The sequence below is a fragment of the Ostrea edulis genome, chromosome 7 (assembly GCF_947568905.1).
Source record: "Ostrea edulis chromosome 7, xbOstEdul1.1, whole genome shotgun sequence".
Lineage (NCBI taxonomy): Eukaryota > Metazoa > Mollusca > Bivalvia > Ostreida > Ostreidae > Ostrea > Ostrea edulis.
The window spans coordinates 87,097,488-87,119,732 of NC_079170.1; positions in this window are offsets into that span (position 1 = coordinate 87,097,488).

Here is a 22,245-nt window from a genome sequence, read left to right on the forward strand (position 1 = left end):
ACAGGTTATAGACAACGATGGTACCTCGAGGCATTTTTTTCATTTTTTCAAAATTCCCTTCCGTTCGTCAGATACGTCCGATTTTCCGGTTTTTGAAACAAAGTTTGTCCGGGGGTAAACTTGAAAACCACTAAAGATAATCGAATGAAACTTTCAGGGATGATAGATCTATTTTCTCTATGGTGCATGCACGTATTATTTTTTGTCGCCGTCACTTCCGGTCGTCACCGGAAGTGATTAAATAAATCATCAATTTCAAACTTTTTTCTTTCAAATTGAAACCTACTTTGGTTTATTATATCTCGTTCTAATTCTCAAAAAATGTTGACCCCACCGGAAGTGGAATCTTCAACTTCCGGTTATATCAAAGAAAGCCCACTCATTCTCTCATTTTTCAGTGCCATAAATCTCGGTCATGAAACTAGTTAATGAGTTGAGTTTTACATATATTATAGTCACTATAAATGTCTAGAGTAACCTCAAATATTTTTGTAGAATTCACTTCCGGTCGGCAAATACGGCTTATTAGCTGTTTTCGTTGTCTAGCGTTTTTCTCAGAAACAGTAAAAGATAGAGTCACCAAATTTTCAGAGTGAATAGATCTCACTTTGTAGGCGTGCAGGAGGGGGTTAAGAATGTCGGCCGTCACTTCCGGTCGTCACCGGAAGTGATTAATGAATCATAAATTTCAAACTTTTTTCTTTCAAATTGAAACCTATATCGGTTTATTAGGTCTCGTTCTAATTCTTAAAAAATGTTGACCCCACCGGAAGTTGAATTTCCAACTTCCGGTTATATCAAAGAAAGACTATTCATTCTCTCATTTTTCAGTGCCATCAATCTCGGTCATGAAACAAGTTAATGATTTGAATTTTATATATGTTATAGATACTATAAATGTCTAGAGTATATTTAAATATTTTTTTGTAAAATTCACTTCCGGTCGTGAGATATGGGGTGGACATATTCAAACCTTGTCTTTTCACTTTCTCAATAATGAATATAGATAGATGCTTGAAACTTCTAGAGTTGATCAACTAACATTAGTCCAATGTACACATACATTCAATTTTTTCATTCGTCACTTCCGGTCTCTACCGGAAGTATTTGAAAAAATGTCGATATTCCGATTTCTTCGAGTCTGGATATATTTTCTTGATATTTTCAGGAATAATGTCTGATGAAATGACCTTGCTATAATTATTTTTGTTTTTACAAAATTCACTTCCGGTCAGAAAATAGGGCCGATTTTCTGTTTCTCAAAAGGAATTTTGTCCAGCATTTTACTTCGAAAAGGTAAAATATAGGTTCATCAAACATTCAGGGATGATCAATCTCCGTTTGTAAGAGTGCAGTAGGGGGTTGAACATGTCGACCCTCACTTCCTGTCGTCACCGGAAGTGATTGAAAGAATCGCAAATTTCAAACTTTTTCCTTTAAATTGAAACCTATACTAGTTTATTAACTCTCTTTCAAAGTGTCAAAAGAATATTGACTCTGTCGGTAGTCAAAACGACTACTTCCGGTTTCTTGATAAAATTCCTTTTTACTTTTCGTCTCTTTGTCCCCATAAATCTCGCTTATATTTGAAGTCTTTCATATGATTTTCACATGTCTTAATAAAAGTATCAACTTCTAAAGTTTTGATAATTTTGTTTTTCAAAATTGACTTCCGGTCGGTAGTAACCTACTACTTTTTCTTTCTTTAGTCTACTTCTTTTTGTTGAGAACTCTTTCAGATAGAGACGTGAAATTCTCAGGGAATATCAACAGTAAAGAGTCGCTCTCATTTATAGGAAAACGCATCTGAATAGTACTTCCGGTCGTCACCGGAAGTTACGAGAAAGGAGTAAAAATTTCGATAATACATTTCTCATTCATTGTTAAGGCACATTTTCTGATACATTTAAATGGTTTTTGTAGGAATAGAAAGCTCTTAACCGGAAGTGGTCTAACGGAAGACCTACTCATTACTAGTAATGAGTGTCTAATTATTATTATTATTATTCTTTTTCTCCGGTACTTTTTTGTCCGGTAGTGTTCTCAGAAACTAAAAAAGGGATCGATATGAAACTTTCCAGGATGATAGTATAGCGTTTGTAGATGTGCATAGTGATAGTCATTTTGTCTGCACGTGCATGCACGCGCGCGCACGTGCATTGCAATTTTGGTACAAAAAATGGAAAATCAGAATATTAAAGGAAGCGATATAAAACCTAAATAGGATGATAGTATATCATTTGTACATATGAAAAATAATAGTTATTTTGTCAGCACGCGCACGCATGCGCGTGCACGCGCATTACAAAATTTGTACACTAACTTTGGAAACAGTCTAACTTTTTTGTTGTTCATTGAAATGGCTTGAAATTCATATCATAGGTAGATATTAAGACCCTTAACTGATTTGCATGGTCAAAATTACCAATTTTCACGCGCATGCACGTTCGCTTCATTTTGATTGGATAATACTAAAACGTTTGTAACTATCTTATTTATGAAGCGAATGAGATGATATTCACAGCATACGTAGACAATATGAGTATCTATATATTGGTGTAACAAAAAAAATGCCAACGCACACGCGCATGCGCGTGCAACGTTTTTTAAATGTTCAATTTTTAAAGGACGATAACGTTTTTGTTTTTCATCAAATTCTATTGATATTAATGGTTTAGATGTGTCTTGGTACTCCTTACAAATTGCTGTGGTTAGAATTACTGCTCAGCACGTGCATGCACGTGTGCTGAATTCTGATTGGACGATTTTAAAATCGCTATAACTTCCTTATATTTGATGGAAACGTTATGAAATTCACACTGTGGGTATATGATACACATGCCTGTTGAACGACATCAACAGAAATTCGGAATCATACACGCGTGCGCGTGTATGCGCGTGCAACGCTTTCTTTCATTTTTGGGTACTGAAATGACCATATTGAACGTACTACATGTAATTAAAGGCTAAAATAAAATGATTTTTTGCTATAGATTCACAAAAACATCATTTTTTAATTGGGGGAGGTTTGGGGAACATATGTAATGGTCCCCGTTACAATTAGAACTAGTTGCATTTGATATTTTCAAAGGAATCATCGATCCATAAAGATGGAAACATACTTTATATTTGGGTGGATGCTCTCTCCAAGAAATCTTGGAGATTTCAAAATAATTTTATTGATATGGTCTTGATAAAAAGTTAGCGATTTTAAAACATGAAAAAATGTTGGAGATCATATAACTACAGTAGTGTCATAAATGCGTCAACTTTCGTGTTTTACGCTATGTATTTCATTAGAAAATACCCAGTGTTTTACGCTATGTATTTCATTAGAAAATACCCAGTGTTTTACGCTATGTATTTCATTAGAAAATACCCAGTGTTTTACGCTATGTATTTCATTAGAAAATACCCAGTGTTTTACGCTATGTATTTCATTAGAAAATACCCAGTGTTTTACGCTATGTATTTCATTAGAAAATACCCAGTGTTTTACGCTATGTATTTCATTAGAAAATACCCAGTGTTTTACGCTATGTATTTCATTAGAAAATACCCAGTGTTTTACGCTATGTATTTCATTAGAAAATACCCAGTGTTTTACGCTATGTATTTCATTAGAAAATACCCAGTGTTTTACGCTATGTATTTCATTAGAAAATACCCAGTGTTTTACGCTATGTATTTCATTAGAAAATACCCAGTGTTTTACGCTATGTATTTCATTAGAAAATACCCAGTGTTTTACGCTATGTATTTCATTAGAAAATACCCAGTGTTTTACGCTATGTATTTCATTAGAAAATACCCAGTGTTTTACGCTATGTATTTCATTAGAAAATACCCAGTGTTTTACGCTATGTATTTCATTAGAAAATACCCAGTGTTTTACGCTATGTATTTCATTAGAAAATACCCAGTGTTTTACGCTATGTATTTCATTAGAAAATACCCAGTGTTTTACGCTATGTATTTCATTAGAAAATACCCAGTGTTTTACGCTATGTATTTCATTAGAAAATACCCAGTGTTTTACGCTATGTATTTCATTAGAAAATACCCAGTGTTTTGAAAAAAATACGCTGGTATCAGCTTTGCTTGAATTATTATGAAATTTAAAGCATTTATTACAAAACATCTACTGACTATTTTAGTTTTGAAATTACATAAATATGACTACTGAAGCTGTAACATCAACTTGTAATATTCTTTTTACTTAAATACTTGTTTGTAAGAGTGGAACGAAAACATTGAGTGTGATGTTCTTAGTCATATAATATGCATGGCTATTCAGGAAAAACACTAAGACACTGAGACCAGAAACAATATATTGTGGTAGTTTGGGTTTTACTTTTACTTTTATTTCTGGTTTCGATCCCGATGTAAATTATTCACCCGTTGTATTTGACCACGCCCACTTTATCTTTTAGCCAATAACTTTAATGACAGTTTCTATTGTCTAATTTGCTATATAAAACCATGCAGCTTACTATTCGTCGAAGCGAGACAGCTGGCCTTGCTAGCTACACTTCTCCTTCCATTATTTCTATTTTGGAATTACGTTTTCATCTACTTTGCCCCTTTTTACTTACTAAATTATTATATTACCTTTGGGTTGGGAGATTTCTTGATATATTCTAGGCTAAGTTCTAGGCTTTTGGAGTGTGTATTTGTCACATTCATACTGGTAATAAATTTGTAAAGTGTTATTTATCTTATTTTCATTTCTATTTGAATCTGTTTCAAGTTTAAAATCATAGTGTAGTTGGGTCGTTTCGGAGTCGCCACTATCAAAATAAAATAAAACAAACACAATGAGAAGTACAGACTATACGAACGCCAGACCTGCTACAATATACTTGTGTTCTTAAAAGTGTAAAAGTAACTATAAATGACCCTACATGTATATGATTTCATGATAATAATGTAAAGAAGTGTTCAATGAATTACATGTATATAGTAAAATGTAATAGAAGTTGACTCATATCTGATTGTTGATATTCTTATCGTAACTTGGAGATATCTTTGAGGTCTGGAAAAAAGTGTTGCTATCTCAATCAAACGAGGAGAGAACAAACTTGTTGATATCCTTAATAAAACATGGATATATTTTGAGCTTGTTGTCTGATATCTTGATGGAATCTTTGGGATTTTGGAGATCGTAAAACTTTTTGAATTTGAACGTGTAGGGTTTGTCACACAATGATGACATTCATTGTAGTGACAGCTTTACCATGGAACAGTTGTGATTGGTTGATTGATTATGGTTTTACGCCGTTTTAGCAATATTTCAGCCATTTTACGGCGATTGAATAATAGAAATATGTTTGGTTGTAGGTGTTTGAGTTTCATTGACGACCCCAGAGAGCCTACTCTTTTTCGAAATTCAAGGAAACTATCTTTTGCGTGGCAAGGTGTTGTGATCCTTTAGAACAGTTGCGTTTTCTAGAATATTCCCAAATTCATTTAAAGGAAGAAATGTTTAAATATAGAACTCATTCATGGATGAAAGGTGAAGATAACGAACAGTGATCAATCTCATAACTTCTATAACCGATACAAAATAGAGAGTAGAGCAAACACGGACACCTGGATATACAATATACCAGAGGTGGGATCAGGTGCCTAGGAGGAGAAAACATCCCCTGTCGACCGGTCACACCCGCCATGAGCCCTATATCTTGATTAGATAAACGGAGTTATCCGTAGTCAAAATCATTGTGCCGAGAACGGTCTAACAATCGACATGAAACAAGTCAGACAGCATTTGACCCAATGATAGGTTGTATTGGCAAACTAGATTGCTATAACGTTATATAGATATTACATTACAATTTATACATATTTGTTTTGTATATTGTCCACTCAAAGTTGTATCAGTGGGGCTAATTTAGTGTTTGCATATTTAAATAATCAATTTGCTTTAAAAACGATTGTAAATATATCCATAGAAGTCTTTAATCCAGATTGCAACCAAATCAAAATTATTTTTTGAAAGATTACTTTGTAAAGTAAAATGTTGATTTAAAGTTAGCATGTGTAAGTGATGTGGTCCTGGTGTCTTACCTTGTGGGGAGCCTTCTTGAATGCTAACAGTCTGATTGGGGGGGGGGGGGGGGGGGGGGGGTCAAACTCCGGGACAAATTCATTCACGGGAAGTACAATGACAGTTATGGTCTTACACCGGTATCCATTGGATGATGAAGTGTTAGCATCTCTCACGCTATCAATGTATAAGTTACACTGTAGAAAACTAAGTATATATATATATATATATATATATATATATATATATATATATATATCCGGTCTATCTAGGAAGGATGCATGTTACCTATAATCATGAATGATTATCTTTATATCTAATGTACATACATTTTAACAATTAGGATTTGCTCACATCATTATAAGTACTACATGAATACATGTCAATCGCACCATTATAAGTATTGCACCAATAAATCAGACCATTAAGTACTACATTAATAAATCAGACCATTGTAAGTACTACATTAATAAATCACACCATTGTAAGTACTACATTAATAAATCACATCATTATAAGTACTACATCAATAAATCACATCATTATAAGTACTACATCAATAAATCACATCATTATAAGTACTACATCAATAAATCAGATCATTATAAGTACTACATCAATAAATCACATCATTATAAGTACTACATCAATAGATCATACCATTGTAAGTACTACATCAATAAATGAGACCATTATAAGTACTACATCAATAAATCAGACCATTGTAAGTACTACATTAATAAATCAGACCATTGTAAGTACTACATTAATAAATCAGACCATTGTAAGTACTACATTAATAAATCAGACCATTGTAAGTACTGTTAGGGGTCAAAACAAACCCTTTATATAGCGGAGCAAAATTTACTAACAAAAGGCAATTAAACAATTAATAATATTTATTTATAATTAATAAATGATAGAAGTTTGTAACAATAGCAAAATACTAACTTACGGTAGTTGAATAATAAATCCGAACAGAATTTACACACACAAAATGATAATTCAAAATCGTAGTTCCCAGGATAAAAATTCAAATGAATAGAAAAGTGTCTAACCAGAGCTTTTTTATCCTAAGAATTTCAGTGTATTTATAATAGGAATGAATTTTCTGGCAAACTTTGGAAGACCATGATGTAATCTTTCTACTAAAAGTAGCATGCGCAGCTGAGTTAAGGCTTTCCCCATAAATACCAGTGTTGTACATACATGTAAATGTACTTTACCGCACTGGCACATTACATGGCGTCACAATGAAAAATACGTCATGACGAAGGTCATGACATACATATCTACAGTCCTTTTGTGGTTGGAAATATCAAAATATTTTTTCGTTATTTACCACCGCTGTCAAACGATAAACCACAATCGTGTAAAAGTTTCTGTCAAATGGGTTATATTAATTCTCTTTGATATTGAAATAGTTTCAATTTCTTCTTTATATAACATACACGCTAAAGTAATATCCATATTATATTGTGATCTTGATATCGCCCCTAATCTACAAATATAGTGACTTTCACAATGGACTCATTTGCATAAACAGGGTTTCCGTACATAACAAATTCATCATCGGCACGACACCCCGAGGTTTTTGACTGAAGGGTGTTTGATTTATGTGACATGTGAACTTCGGTGCCAAAGGAAAATTAGGGGAGCAAGTTGTGGCTTCAACAGAAAAAATGTTTTTCAGGCTAAATTCAACTTCGTATATGCAAAAATCGCTACATCTTCCATATTCAATGCAAAGATTAGACATGTTACAAGTCACGATAAACTTGCTCCCAACACTTTTCAAATTAAGAAATCAATATGCTTTAAAGTTATATTAACTTCAACTTGCATTGATATCTGGATATCGCGCCGATTGAACGATTTATGCATACATGGTTTGATTTTATCTTGATATTTGATCACGTGATACACAGCTGATGTAGAGACTCTCGATCTGGTGAAAAATGTATGGGAGGTCAATATGCACTTAATGATATGTACATATTGTTTTTATATAAAAGGGTTGTGTTTACGGAATTTGTCAAAAATTGATCTGTTTATTAATGCTGTTTTTCCTGACATCTTTCTATGACCCTATTTAACACAACTGCGCATGTATTTAGAACAATCTCGGTCACAGGTGTCAATGAAACAAACATCATTTTCTAGAACCATCCAGGTCAATTCAGTGCAAATTGCAATACATACACAACATCTCCCCACTTTAATAAGTTTGAATGACAATGAAAACTCAAATATACAATGCACATCAATCAAACCAACACGAAAATAACAAAACACACGCAAGGCACTCCTGATAAAGCATCCCCTATAACAATATCTTTGCCTTTGATATGTTTGATATCAATATCATACTCTTGCAATAATAAACTCCATCTTGTGAGTCTTTGATTCTTATTTGACATTTTATGCAAAACAGTGAGAGGGTTGTGATCCAAAACAAACAACCAAAAAAACCAACAAGAATTGGATGTACAGTAACATTTGAAAAATAAGCAACAACTCTATCTACATTGCAACTGTTCTTGAAACATAGTAGCACCGATTCTTACATCATTAGCATCCACAGTAAGCTTAAATTGCTTAGAATAATCAGGAGTTGAAAGAAATGGACTACTCATGAAAAAAAAAAATTAATTTTACAAAATGATTCATCGCAGTCCTTTGTCCATACAAATTTAGCCCTCTTTTCAATAAGTTGGTAAGTGTACCAACTGTTGAAGAAAAATTTGGACAAAATTTTCTGTAAAAACTTTTCATGCCCAAAAATCTCATTAACTCTCTTATTTGTAGGAATCGGGAACTTTGCAATAGCCTCCACTTTAACTATGATAGGTGTAACATAACTGTGACCTACTTTATGACCTAAATACTCTACAGTAGCATGACAAAAGTCACTTTTTGCAATGTTTACTCTTAAATTTGCTTTTACCAGAATGTCAAAGAATGCACGCATGATTTGAGATCTTTCTCCCAAGTGTCGCTGTAGATAATAGCATCCTCAATGTAGGCATCACATCCTTGAAGGTCATGCAGAAGGGAATGAATCATCCGCTGAAAGGTCGTTGGCGCATTTTTCATACCAAATGTCATCACTTTGTATTGGAAGAGGCCATCGGGAGTCACAAATGCAGAAATTTCCCTGGACCTCAGTCAAAGGCATATGCCAGTAACCCTTCAACAGATCAAATTTACTGACAAATTTGGCATTTCCGATTTTGTCAATACAGTCATCAATTCTAGGAATCGGATAAGAGTCTGTTTTTGTGACAGAATTCACTTTTTGAAAGTCAGTACATAATCGGTAGGTACCATCATCAGGTTTAGGAAAGAGAATGCAAGGTGAGCTCCAATCACTTGTACTTGGCTCAATAATGTAATTGTCCAGCATGCCCTCAATTCTATTCTTAAGTACTGCAATTTGAATGGATTTAAACGATAGGGATGCTGCTTGATGGGCAAAATGTCACCAACTATAGCATCATGACAAGCGGCATTGGTCTTTTGTGGAACACCCGAAAAGATTGAAGGATGATTAGCCATGAGACGTTGAACTTGTTCTCTCTGGTGAATATTTAAATGCCCAAGTTTGGTATCCAGATTGGCAAGAATTGCGGAGTTCTTTAAACGGACATTCTGGTTGAAGTTTTTTTCCACACGTTTCTACACTAATTTTATTCTTATTACAATTTTGTTATGTCTGAACATTGGAAACTGATTTTACAGAATTTCGGTCACATCTACCAAAATACTCTTTCAACATGTTTTTGTGACAAACTCGTTGTGTTTTTTGTTACGCCGGCCAGGTGTCTTAACTACATAATTCAAATAACTAAGCTTGCTTTCAATTTCATAAGGACCATAATACCTGACCTGCAAAGAATGACCAGGAACAGGCAAAAATACAAGAACCTTATAACCTGGTTTAAAAACTCTGTTCTTAGCATCTTTGTTATACCAAACTTTCATTTTGGCTTGAGAACTCCTGAGATTGTTTTGTGCTAATTTACAAGCAGTATGAAGTTTCTCTTTGAAATTTGATACATAGTCTAAAAGGTTAAGAGCACTAGTTTCAGTTAGCCATTTGTCTTTCAGCAATATCAAATGACCTCTAACTGTCTGGCCAGATACTAATTCAAAGGGACTGAGTCCTAGAGATTCTTGCAGCAAATGAAACAAAGTGAACTCCTTCATCCCAGTCTTTATTATACTGATAACAATAGATCTTCATCATAGTTTTAAGGGTTTGATGGAAGCGTTCAAGTGCCCCTTAAGACTCGGGATGATAAGCAGTAGACTTACACTGTCTGAAATAACCCTGACATGAAATTTGAACCTTGGTCTGACTGAATAGCCTTAAGCACTCCTACAAAACTGAAAAACCTGGTAAGGGCCTTGACTATGGTTTTCGCCTTAATATTCCTAAGAGGTATAGCTTCAGGGAATCGAGTGGATGTACACATGGTAGTAAATAAATATTGGTTCCTTGATCGAGTTTTTGGCAAGGGTCCTACATAATCTATTAACACCTTACTGAATGGTTCTTCAAATGCTAGAATGAGTTGTAGAGGGGCAGAGGGGCAGATGAAATTTTCTGATTAGGTTACCATCTGACAAACATGACAAAATTCAGAAACATCCTTTCTTAACTTAGGCCAATAAAACTGACTCAAAATCATGTTACAAGTCTCGTTGACTCCTAAATGACCTGTCATAGGTATATCATGAGCCAAACTCATGATGTCCCTACGATATATCACTGGTACCACTATCTGGTGAACGACCCGCCATACTTCATCCGGCGGTGCATCAGATGATCGCCACTTTCGCCTAAGGATCCCGTCGTTAGTATAGAAACACTCTCCAACTTCAACGACCTCTTCTGGTGGAAGTGCCCTCTTGCTCAGTTGAATAATATCGGGGTCCTTATTTTGCTCGGACAGTGGTTGCTCTCTACTGAGAACGACTATGAGGTGGTGACTGGGAACTAGATTGAAACTCTTTTTATCTGATTCTACACTTTTTGATGAACTAGTAGCTTGAGATTTTGCTACAATTTTTTTATGAGAGAGAGTGTAAGTATTTGAAATAACTGCGGCTTCCTCAAGAGTTCTCACATTCTTATCTTCTAAATGTGTTCTCAAATCTTGCTGAACACATTCCTTAAACTCTTCTACTAAGATGAGTTGACGATAGTTGTTGAAATTGCCATTAATTCTGTTAGATCTCAACCATTGATCAAATAAATCTTCTTTTTCTCTTGCAAACTCAACATATGTTTGATTATTAAATTTTCTGGATTTTCTGAATTTTTGTCCTTACGCTTCTGGTATTTATTCATACGCTTTTAAGATCGCGGCCTTGTCCTTGCTATAATCTGAACTCTCAGCTATGGCCAGCGCCGAGTAAACTTCGGCTGGATTCCAACCAAAACACTTTGAAACAAAGTGGAACAAAATTGTCGTGGCCACTTAAAATTTTCTGCAACTTTTACAAATTGAGAAAAATATTTATCAACCGCTTTCTCTTGAAAGAACAAGGTATGTTTTTGGCCGAAATATGCCGCGTTTTCAAACTCCACAAAACTTTATTGGGTTAAAAGCCGACGATCTGCTTAATTCAATGGTATATAATTTATCATATATATTCAGAATAACAATCAAATTTCTACGCTGAAAACGGCGGCCGTGTAAATACAAAGCGTCATTTTCTTTAACACGACATCACAGTGCGTACGGGGACGGCAGCAAATTCGCAATTGTCATTTTAAAATTGTAAAATAGATTTACTACCTTTGTTATGTATTTGGCATTGAGTTTAATCATTTTTATCAAAAAAATAGAAATTCACGAAAATAATTTATACAACATTTTTATGTTTATCCCGAACTACTGAAAGTTGAAAAATTACCGCTATAAATTTTACAATTATTATTGTATTCCGGTTAGAGAAGCGGACAGGTATAGCCTATATCTTGAATTTAGGCTCTGCCTATTCACTTTTCAAGAAATAATATTAATAGTGCAGATTTTTTTCTTTCAAACTCAAGGCTACCCATGTCCTACATCATAATGCATCGGTTATGCAAGAACATTCGTTTGGAGTGTTTCCGGTTATGTGTTAAGAGAGAACACGCCGCTTCGACGAGTAGGTAGATCTGAGTTTTTCATAATTTAACCACTGTTGACGAAAATCGTGGGATGCAGTCAGCTGTAGAAATGATTAAAGCACACGAAATAACCATAATTACTCATATCTAAAGCGGTAAGATGACACGAGATTTTCCGAGAGAAGGAGGTTGAATTTTGAATATTTCTTACGAATCTCGATTGTCAGAGTCAATATCGGCTCAAATGAAGTATATTATGCTGGTAAATATCATTTAACTTCAATTTTGATGAATTTTTGTTTATTGAATTTGAACAAATATTTGGTTTTTATAGTTAGTTGATTAAACAAATGCTGATGAGGATTTATTACCGAAAATTTGTATGTGTCCTTCTTAAAAAGTATATCCTACACTATATAACCATTTTGAACTGTGTTCTTTGGAGTTTCTCTACGTTCAAAATATCTCTTTTATTGTAGCTGGAAAAGAAACCATTGCTGAAAAGGTGCTCATGTACAAATCATGCGAGCAAACAAACAGGAACAAAACCGAATTAATCTCAAAAACAAAAACTATAGGACACAACTTAAAAATCAACAGGTGTTCTTTTTCTGATGACTTTTTAAAAATGCTGTTCAACGTCAAAGTTCCTTCCCCTTAAGAATACTATAGGGGTTTTGAATTTTTTGTCACGCAGTAAACTGCCGGTGATACGTCGAATAGTGTGGCAGATGCAAGGTGAAGATAACGAACAGTGATCAATCTCATAACTCCTACAAGCAATACAAAATAGATAGTTGGGCAAACACGGACCCCTGGACACACCAGAGGTGGGATCAGGTGCCTAGGAGGAGTAAGCATCCCCTGTTGACCGGTCACACCCGTCGTGAGCCCCATATCCTGATCAGGTAAACGGAGTTATCCGAAGTCAAATCAGTGTGCCAACAACGGCTTAACAATCGGTATGAAACATGTCAGACAGCATTTGACCCAATGATAGGTTGTATTGACGAACCAGATCGTTATAACGACCATAGAATTTGCGAAATGCTGACTTCAATCGAGACTGTTGAAATCCCTGTACCATCAACTTGTTTGTCAGTAGCTTACCTCGATTTAAAACCTGACTATACCCAGAACAAGCTCTTTCATATCGAATCAGTTGAGATATATAAACACCATATGCAGGTGATAATGGAATATTGCTACATAAATGTGGGAAGTTGACGATGGAGAAGCTGAAATCATCCCGTTTGTCATACAGTTGAGTTGTCAGTTTGCTGTTAATGTCTACTTTCAATAAAATATCTAAGTATGAAGCAGAAGTGGACGACTCTGTGGTGTCCTTTATTTCGAGCTCACAGGGATATATCAAATCGACATATGAATGAAAGCTATCATTGTAACCACATCTTTATGACATCATATTTCCAGAGACGGAAGTGCAGTTTTTTGCATTTCGATTTTCTTCTTTTTTCCCCCAACAAACTGTAATCTATACCTCAAAATTTAATTAAAACAAGTTGAACAGGAATTGAATTATTCGCAATTGAATTTTGATGATGTCATTGAACATCGAGTCACAATAAAAACTTTTCCCGAAATATATACATGTAGATGCAGGTCGAACCCGACCAAAGTTTTCCCACTGTGCGATGTTTTGCTCTTGTGACGTGAAAATTCGCTCTGGCACACGGCACTTAATCCTGTTTTCTGCTGCCTATTTTATAACGATCTCTTATATGTGGCCACAAATTATCGGACTGTCGGGCAATCGGACCAATCTAATTAAAATCAGACTTCTTAGATCCGCCCCGTATACACTAAGATATTCTATTATAGCGATTGTGAGCGTATCATAGGATCTGATTTTGATTGGATTGACTATCGGACCGTCGGAATACCGGTCCGTCGGACTATTGGGCTGTCGGACTATCGGACCGTCGGAATAGTGGGCGGTCACCTAACAGTAGAAACTCAGTCCGGTACTCTTTCCATCCAGTAGTGTGAGTACTCCAGATAAATGTAAGACCACTTATGCGTCCTTTTCACAGGTAATCGTATGTAGTAAAACAAGTATCGGTAGTTCGGAACTTTCTAAACATCAGTATTGATTCCCTTAAATCTTAAAGATATACAAATATCAATATAACACATACATGTATACACAATTGACAATCTACAAAATAACTAATTAGACAACGAAATCACTTCATTTGTGGTTTTCGCTAACCCCGTGTTCTCGAAGTATGATACGCCATTGTAGTCATCAGGATGTATAGGACAATAACTTGTGTATATGTAGCTGAATATTATATGAGCTTTGCTTTGCTTTTTCTTTCTCTACGATAAAATGATGTAAAGTAAGCTATAAGAATATGAGTTCATGTTAATAATAGAATTTGAGATAGAATAAGTTGCGGTTCGAAATAATTTTCTATGGAACGCCATAACGGTCATTGTCAAAGTTAATTAATTCGTACGCTATGTAATAATTAGCTCGTCTGTAATAGTTAGCACATTTTCTTATTAGTTTTTATCTTTCTTTGTAGTCCTTTATCACATGCCATCTCACATATTCGTCCTTGTCAATAAAGATATCAGTTTATTTGGACTTGGAAGTATTCTATGTAGATGCTTGGTTGTCTGACTGTCTGCTAATCATGAGACAGTACACAAAAATAATAATCCAAAATCGTAGTTCTCAGTATAAAATTACAAATGAATTGAAAAGTCTCTGACTAGATCTTTTTTTATCCTAAGAATTTCAGTGTATCTATAATAGGAATGAATTTTTAAGTAAAATCTTGAAAGACCATGATGCAACCATTACGTAATCTTTCTACTAAAGCTATTTTAGTATGCATCTAGAACAATCTCGGTCACATCTGTCAATGAAACAAACATCCCTCTCTAGAACCATCCAGGACAATTCAGTGCAAATTGCAATACATACACAACAGTACTACATCCATAAATCAGACCATTGTAAGTACTACATCAATAAATCACACCATTATAAGTACTACATATGCCAGAAGTGGTGTTAATCAAATGTGAATTCTAAAAAAAATTCCAAAAAACTTTAATAAACTTGAAATCGCAAAATTTTTCTCAAATCAATACCAGCAAAACCTATCACTTTTCAACACTGTACACGACCATTCCTCACGATAAATTAAAGACTAGACTTTTTGACATCATTCAACAACAATTGGAAAACGGAAATTTTCATATCTAGTGATGAGTCATCCAAAAAATTCTTTGCTAAATACCACTCTGATTCCACGCACAAGTTCTCTGAAGTTGAGTAAAAATATGTTAGAGTTCACCATTGACAATATCTTCGTGGTCTTTGGTGATCAGGTCTTCCAACAGTCTGTTGGAATTCCCATGGGCACGAATTGTGCTCCTTTGTTAGCTGACCTGTTTCTATATTCATATGAAGAAGAATTTATTCAAAAACTTCTACTTGATAAGAAAATATCTCTTTCTGTGGTCTTCAATTCGATATTTAGATATATCGACGACGTTTTGTCTATTAACAGTGATAATTTTCATTCATATGTCGATTCGATATATCCCTGTGAGCTCGAAATAAAAGACACCACAAAGTCGTCCACTTCTGCTTCATACTTAGATAATTCATTGAAAGTAGACATTAACGGCAATCTGACAACTCAACTGTATGACAAACGGGATGATTTCAGCTTCTCCACCTTCAACTTCCCATATTTATGTAGCAATATTCCATTATCACCTGAATACGGTGTTTATATCTCTCAACTGATTCGATACACAAGAGCTTGTTCTGCGTGTGGTCGGTTTTTAAATCGAGGCAAGCTACTGACAAACAAGTTGGTACAGGGGTTTCAACAGTCTCGATCGAAGTCAGCATTTCGCAAATTCTATGGTCGTTATAACGATCTAGTTCGTCAATACAACCTATCATTGGATCAAATGCTGTTTGACGTGTTTCATATCAATTGTCATGTCTTTCTTGGCACTCTGCTTTTGACTACAGATGACCCCGTTTACCTGATCAAGATATAAGGCTCACGGCGGGCGTGACCGGTTAACAGGGGATGCTTACTCCTCCTAGAAACCTGATCCTACCTCTGGTGTGTCCAGGTGTGTCCAGGTGTCCATGTTTGCCCAAATATCTATTTTGTATTGCTTATAGGAGTTATGAGATTGATCACTGTTCGTTATCTTCACCTTTCATCATTATGAGTACTACATCAATAAATCACATCATTATAAGTACTACATCAATAAATCACATCATTGTAAGTACTACATCAATAAATCACATCATTGTAAGTACTACATCAATAAATCACATCATTGTAAGTTCTACATCAATAAAGCAAATCATTGTAAGTACTACATTAATAAATCACATCATTATAAGTACTACATCAATACATCAGATCATTATAAGTACTACATCAATAAATCAGATCATTGTAAGTACTACATCAATACATCAGATCATTATAAGTACTACATTTATAAATCACATCATTATAAGTACTACATCAATAAATCAGATCATTGTAAGTACTACATCAATAAATCACATCATTGTAAGTACTACATCAATACATCAGACCATTGTAAGTACTACATCAATAAATCAGATCATTGTAAGTACTACATCAATAAATCACATCATTGTAAGTACTACATCAATACATCAGATCATTATAAGTACTACATCAATACATCAGATCATTGTAAGTACTACATCAATACATCAGATCATTATAAGTACTACATTTATAAATCACATCATTATAAGTACTACATCAATAAATCACATCATTATAAGTACTACATCAATACATCAGATCATTGTAAGTACTACATCAATAAATCACATCATTTTAAGTACTACATCAATAAATCACATCATTATGAGTACTACATCAATAAATGAGATCATTGTAAGTACTACATCAATAAATCAGATCATTTTAAGTACTACATTAATAAATCACATCATTATAAGTACTACATCAATGAATCAGATCATTTTAAGTACTACATCAACAAATCACATCATTGTAAGTACTACATCAATAAATCACATCATTATAAATACTACATCAATAAATCACATCATTGTAAGTACTACATCAACAAATCACATCATTGTAAGTACTACATCAATAAATCACATCATTATAAGTACTACATCAATAAATCACATCATTATAAGTACTACATCAATAAATCACATCATTATAAGTACTACATCAATAAATCGCATCATTATAAGTACTACGTCAATACATCAGATCATTATAAGTACTACATCAATACATCAGATCATTGTAAATACTACATTGATAAATCACATCATTATAAGTACTGCATCAATACATCAGATCATTTTAAGTACTACATCAATAAATCACATCATTATAAGTACTACATCAATACATCAGATCATTATAAGTACTACATTAATAAATCACATCATTATGAGTACTACATCAATACATCAGATCATTATAAGTACTACATCAATAAATCACATCATTATAAGTACTACATCAATAAATCACATCATTGTAAGTACTACATCAATAAATCACATCATTATAAGTACTACATCAATAAATCACATCATTATAAGTACTACATCAATAAATCACATCATTGTAAGTACTACATCAATAAATCACATCATTGTAAGTACTACATCAATAAATCACATCATTATAAGTACTACATCAATAAATCACATCATTATAAGTACTACATCAATAAATCACATCATTATAAGTACTACATCAATAAATCACATCATTGTAAGTACTACATCAATAAATCACATCATTGTAAGTACTACATCAATAAATCACATCATTGTAAGTTCTACATCAATAAAGCAAATCATTGTAAGTACTACATTAATAAATCACATCATTATAAGTACTACATCAATACATCAGATCATTATAAGTACTACATCAATAAATCACATCATTATAAGTACTACATCAATACATCAGATCATTGTAAATACTACATTGATAAATCAGATGGTTGTAAGTATTTCATGATACATGTATTGTCATTCAAAGATTTTCGCTGATCGAACAATTTACTTATAAGTGTATAAACCGGATCGACGTTAATCAGCCTTTGATTTGATAACGATTTATATCCAATCGACCGGATTAAACAAACTTTAATTTGATGACCCATTGCATTCCATCGACTGGAATAACCGGAAAAAGCAAGTGAAACCTAATACAACTACACTAGATAACCGATTCCAGTCTAAAGAAATATATAAGATACGGATGTATATTTAATTGCTGTTATAAAATTTAGAAATTCATTTCAAAATTAAGGATTATCTCCCTCATGTATAGCTCTTATCCTTGGACAAATTTGGCTCCACTTGTTTGACACGCTGTTTTTTGGCTATATTTAGATCTAAAACTTCATAGTTATTTCGGATTTCAAACATTTCGGTTGAGCATCACTGAAGAGACATTATTTGTCGAAATGCGCATCTGGTGCATCAAAATTGGTACCGTATCAGTTTTACATAAGGAAGAATTATTGGCTTGCACGACAAAAATTATTTGATTACCAGAATTATATATTCATGTACCTGGTTTGAGGTTAAAAATTGTTTGAAATAATTAAATACTGGTGTTATTCATAAAATATATAATATAGAGCAATTTTCATTGAATTAAATTTTTGGTGACAAAATGATAGCTAATGTCCCTTTAGGATTCTCATCACTGTTGAGTTTTAGAAAAGGGACACTCAATACTTACTAAATATTGTCAAGAATGTGTTTATCTGCAGATTCAAAATCCAAGGGATCATTCAATCTAAGGGTTCCATCTAAAGACAGCCTAAAAGGTGCAATACTTCCAATGGAGTAGAAAATAATGGCATCACCATCACTGTCGAAGCCCTGATATGTCCACACTGTGGTTCCGGTAGCCTGACCTTCCTTGTAAAACTTATTAAATGCGTTTGCGGGTCTTGTACATTTTGCTCGTGCAGCTTGACCTACAAATAGCATAGATAATCATGCAGTATGGGGTTGGTTTGAAAACCGATATTTTGTTTGATTAGAAAATGTGCATTTTTGAGTCTGCTGCACACACGAAATGGTTGGCGCCGACTGGTCACTTGAGACCTGAGAGATTTATCCAAGAACGTAGTAGAAATGCAATACAATGGACCATAAAAGTAAGGAAATAGTTTACATTGTAATTAAAAATAACCTGGTTTTATTTGGTGGTTTTTATCTTCATTGTAAATAACCAAGTGTTGCATGTTTTAGCATTGTCTTCATTGTAAATAACCTAACGTTATTTTTTGTTTTTGTTTTTATCTTCATTGTAAATAACCTAACGTTATTTGTTTGGCATTACCTTTAGTGTAGATTAATGGTGAACGATTTATGAATTAAAGGCCTCGAGGGCATCAGAGTCCACTCGTCCACGATTTCCAACAAGGGGGTGGGGTTATGTAGGTACGACACCGTCTTATAAGTTTATTACCAATCTTTAAAGTATGGTCAAACAAAATGAACATGCATGAGTATATTACGCTTATCTAGATATCTAGGGAATTTCAACGTTACAAACTAGGACCAAGACACATCGGTTTGAGGAATTTACCCATAAAAGTTTCAAAAGTTGTGTGGCCATAAAAGTTCAAGATCAATTGTCACTATCTATGGTACCCAGTACATCTGCATGAAATGATCATTTATCGGTACTTGTATGTCAAATATCAAAAGCCTACCGCAAAAGACGAAAGAGTAACTGTAAACCGGACACAATCTGTAGTAGGTATCGATACAAATTCTTCTATTGAAGTCTTCAAATATCTTGATCGCCTCTTCCATCTTTCTGTTTATGTTTCCCGCAAAAATGTACCACATGCGTATGTAAATGATGTTAATTCGTGTGTTGTTTATTTACATGTATTTAAACAAAGCAAATATAGAATTCGTTAATTCATTTCAGATATAATTTCGTCAAAATTCTATTAGAATATCATTTCAAGATTCGCCATATCATTTATTTTCGCGGAAAGTTAAATGCAATATATCGAAGTCCTTATTCATCTAACCCGAGTTCTCATATTTAGGCGCAATTAAAAATATTGTTATTTCAATAGATTTCGTAAGTCATTCACCATTATTGTTTGACTAAGATTTTAATATACCATACATAACTTTATCATAATTCAATGAAAGACATGCAGTGTCTGCTTTCATATCCGCAGAGTCTCATCTTCTCGCAACTGTACTCAGTTGCAGACTTCATTTAAACAGTATTTCATTTTGAATAACATAATAGAGTCCTCCACGGTAACTGCGGAGCTGCTATCAAAGCATGCGCATAAATACGTCCGCAAGACAAATTTAATTTTACGGAAAACGCTGCTTTCGTTTTTGGTTTTGATGAACTCAGAGATCTTGCAATAGTACGTTGTTGCAGTGTGTACAGGTGTTCTAATCGAGACGATGCGAGAGGAAAAGAGATGGTCAGAAGTTTTTAAGGTGAATTAAAGGATATTTGCTTCATTATCATTCGAAATTCATATCAGAAACGTAGCCACATGAAGGAGGGTTGCAAGGTTAAATGATCGCTAAATCGATTTCAATTTGTAAAATCAATCGCAGACGAAATTTGTATAGTTGCCACACAAGTATAGATCTTTACACATGATAAATTCTTCACAGGGGAGGTTGCTTCATATTTTTTATCATATAAACAGTGGCTAAGATATACTGTGAAAGTCTATTTACATGAGTTGAGCGAATGTCTGTATGTATAAATGTATAGCAGATTTTAACTTTGTATATATATTTAATTCTATGATTTCCCAAAGATGCACGTAAAAGTTGAATATGGATGGGATACTGAATCTGGATGGATTTGTACCCATGCTGAATGAACATTCCTATATATCTATGTATAATTCAAATTTCTGCACTGTACACATCATAATTATATATGAAATACTGATCGAGACAAGATTTAAATTAACAAAATGAAATATACAATAATAAATAACCGACTTGCTTCACATATCTAAGGGTAGTGCCAGTTTCAGAGACAGTGGATAATGATAATGTTATGTGAATACATATGAAATGGTAATCAATATCAATACAAGAGTTTAGTAAATACAATATGCAAAGACAATACACATGTACTTGCAGGATCCAGTTGTTTTGAATGTTTTATGCCTACAAATTTTACTATGTATAAACTACCCCAAAATCAGGTGAAATTGTATATCGTTTTAGTCAATTAGCTACATTCTTTAAAGAAATATAGTTAGAAATTAATTATTATCATTTCCATGTATGACTTTTGTATTTATTTGTAATAAAATGTGATCATTTAAAAAGTTTACATGATGTCTATTTACATCTACATACAAATATTCCCTTTGAAAAGGAGGGGGCATATTGTTTTTCATTTATCGGTCTATAGACCAAGACTTATCCGCCCAATATCTCAAGAACCCTTGGCGTGGCAAACATCAAACTTTGTGAACAGGTACATCGTAGACAGTAGATAACCCTATTGATTTTGAGGTCAGATGGTCAAAGGTTAATCCACTCTGGACATAGGAAGACATTGTCTGCTCAATATCTCAAATTGTTTTGGCACTACTATTAATAAATGATCCATAACCCTGATAAATTTTGCACCATGTGGAACATACATGTTTCTGAAACACATCTTGTTGAATTTATATCTGCAGCTACCTGGTGCCCAAGTGTAAAAAGATAGTGTACTGGAGAGGTACTTCTGCTACCCCTGGTGAGAGGGTCTGATCTTAATGTCTGATGTCATTGGAGCATATAGCTCAGTTTCTAGCCACATTGATGAGACTGAAAGTTGGATTGTATGTTGAAGATATTGCTGAATGCTTTGGTATGTGTTTAAGCTAGTAACATTGTCATGGAATTTTTTCATTTTTTAAAACGGTTTTTTTTGCAAAAATAATTAGAAAAGTTTCATACTTTACATGTAGGATTTATACACTGTTCAAAATATGAAAT